This window comes from Octopus bimaculoides, chromosome 2 (genome assembly GCF_001194135.2).
Source record: "Octopus bimaculoides isolate UCB-OBI-ISO-001 chromosome 2, ASM119413v2, whole genome shotgun sequence".
NCBI classification, from domain to species: domain Eukaryota; kingdom Metazoa; phylum Mollusca; class Cephalopoda; order Octopoda; family Octopodidae; genus Octopus; species Octopus bimaculoides.
In genome coordinates, this window is record NC_068982.1 from 174,394,596 (window position 1) to 174,397,992 (window position 3,397).

The window sequence follows — 3,397 nt, forward strand, 5'->3', positions numbered from 1 at the left end:
CACATACATATATGTTACACATTATCAATTTGAGAATTACCTACGAAATAAATCAATTTATTATTTACTAGTACCTCGGTATTTCACACCCTCTTCCTCTACCTTCCTATTTATTGATGCAGTCATGGCTGCGTGGTCACGAAGTTCACTTTGCAACCACAGGGTTCTGAGTTCGATCCCTTTGAACAGCACATGCATTAAGTGTCTTTCTCATAGCCTTCTGTGAAATTGCGAATGAAATTTGGCAAACGGAAACTACATGGTAGTCTACAGTGTATAAGCTTCGAAGACCCTGTCAACCTTGTAATACATAAATAGGATCTTTGTGGTTATCGTCCCTGTCTACAATTTTGTTCCAATTGTTTTCAAATTCGGTATGTAGATTAAATTTTATGCACTAATTATGAAAATGAAATTCATTTTTCCTATAAATTGATTATTAAAAAGTAATTAGCCTTAAAATTTGCAAAATTTGGATATTTTAACCAATCAGAAGCGAATATTTTACACATCACCGTGAAGTTTTATTAGCATATTAAGCAAAGCAGCACCACGTGTTCCATAGCTGATTGCAAAGAACTCTGTTTCCATAATAACCAAAGATGCTGCGCATGCTCACAAGGAGTGTAACCACCAAATTGAGTGTAATCAACAAATTGAGAGTACCTGGGTATTTTTAAAACGTGGAAACAAACGCCGGTGTGGGATACACCGTTCCATGTTTGACTCTTATTTTTGTGAATTTATATGGAGAATGAGATATGAGAAAGATAATTTATTTTATAATATCCTGGTGTGTATTGCAAACTCTCGTTCTTGAGCTTTTTAACTAATAAACGTCGATTGAAAACAATGTTTCGACTGTTATTTCTAACAACCCCTGTTGGTTTGCTCGTAGCTTTTAAATATTTAATTTCCTCGCGAATCTTTTAATGTTTTTCACTGTTTACTGCAGCTAATTTAATGTTTTGACATGCCGAGTGTGTGTTTGTGTGTGTGTGTGTGTGTGTGTGTGTGTGTGTGTGTGTGTGTGTGTGTGTGTGTGTGTGTGTGTACCTCTTCACAACCAGTGTTGGTTTGTTTACGTCTTTTTAATTTAGCAGTTCGACACAAAAGGCTCGAGAGAATAGGTATCAGACTTTAACAAATAAGTAATGAGGTCGATTCGTTCGACTGAAAAACTCATCAAGGAGTGAACTGGCATGGCTGCAGTCCAGTGACTGAAACACGTGAAAGATAAAAGTAGAGGAGACAACCTAACAATTTTTATTAATTAACACTAATTAAAAATAGAATGTAAGCAATATGGAATAAATTGCAACTGATTAGTTGTGTATCTACTTTACTCGCTCTAGATACATAACCACCTATTTTTGTTTATCAATGTACGTATCTCTCTTTCTCTTTATTTCTATCTCTATATTGATCTGAGTACGCCTTTCAATATCTGTTTATCAATTTAAAAGCATTTTATGCTTGTTTACCAGTCTATTTATTTGTGGTGGGCGGAAAGCAGAATCAGTTGTGCGTTAGATAAGTTACATTGCGAGATTTCGTTACGTCCCTTCCGTTCAAATCTCACCCCGCTCTACATTACCTTTCACTTTTCCGAGGTTAACAAAATAGTCACCTACATAGTGGGTGACCCCCAATCAGTTGTGGTGTCGCGGTGGAAGGGACCTAAACACCTAGGGACTTGCTTCACTACCTGATGAGAAATCAGAGACGGATTACAGCAGCGCTCTCAGCAAACAAGTGTTTACCATAATCAAAATATATCAGCCGATACAATTAGTACTGGAGTCATAGTAACTGACTGTTCATTACAAGGTGGCGCTTCAAAGTGGCGCTTTTAAATGGTTTTCATGCTAATCGGTTGGAGCCCCTGGCTGTTACAATGTGGTGTCAAAAAGTTCCCGGACTAGTTTTGTATCGCGCCGACAGATGGCAGCACAGAGTTGCCGGCGCAGTAAAAGATAGCAGTGATCATATGTATACTGCAGTCTGCGATTTTGTCATGGAAATCTGCTACAGACATTGAGCATGCTTCGGTAAACTTATGGCGACAAAGCAATGGGTCATACGCAATGTTTTGAATGGCACGGGTGCTTCAAAAGTGGAAGAACGTCCCCGAAAGACGATGAGTGACCTGGAGAACATACCACGAGTGTCACCCCTGAAAATGTGGCATTGTCCATCGAGAATTCGTCTTTCGGGGCAGGCCATTAATCGAGAGTTCTAATGCGATGTTTTGAAGTATTTGAGAGAGGACATTTGGTGGAAACGACAGGATCTGTGATCCGCAAAGATTCTTCACCGAGATCTCACTTGTGAATTTCTCGCCAAAAACAACATAGTATCATTTCTGCATCCGCCCCTGCAGACTTCTATCTCTTCCCCAAGGTGAAAATGCAGCTCAAAGGGCGGCGAGCTGGCAGAATCGTTAGCACGCCGGGCGAAATGCCTAGTGGTATTTCGTCTGCCGTTATGTTCTGAGTTCAAATTCCGCCGAAGTCGACTTTGACTTTCATCCTTTCGGGGTCGATTAAATAAGTACCAGTTACGCCCTGGGGTCGGTGTAATTGACTTAATCCCTTCGGCTATCATTGTTTGTCCCCTCTATGTTTAGCACCCTGTGGGCAATAAAGACATTAAAAAAGTCGCCATTTTAACATTGTTGTCGACGTCCAGAGCAAATCGCAGAAGGTCCTCGACTCGCTTACAGAAAACGACTTCCAGGCCAGATTCCAAACATGGTAGGAACGCTGGGACCGATGTATTGCTGCACAAAGCGACTATTTCGAAGGAGATAATGTTAAAACTTAGGTAAATAAGCTATTGTTTATTAAACATAACTAGTCCGCAAAATCTTTGATAGCACCTCGTCATTGGAAGGCCTGGAGATCTGAGTGTGATGCTGGAGTAGAACGCTTTGAAACAGAACGTAGAAGACTGTTTAAAGAGAGGAAACGTTGTCAATCAACTCCCTGTGGCTGCTGTTCGGGGTCACTTTCTGTGTCCTCTGTACTACAGGATCTGCCTAGCTCGTATCGGTCTTGTCAGCCGTGTCCGCCCCCATAAGAAATAATGCGCAGGAGGTGGAGGAGGAGGATGAATGTCTTGGATCGACGCTGTCATCATCTTTGATGGGCTGTCACAAGCATTAAGCGTAACAAGGTGGGGCTTCAAAATTGTCACTATCTAATGATGGTTAAAAGTAAAAGAATAAAGTAATTTATTAGTTTGGCTTAATGTCCGTATAACTCTCTACAGAATTATGTAATCATTGTGCGTTTTGTAAATATAAAATTTTAAATAGTTATGACTTTGTTTGTGTGTGTGTGTGTGTGTGTGTGTGTGTGTGTGTGTGTGTGTGTGTGTGTGTGTGTGTGTGTGT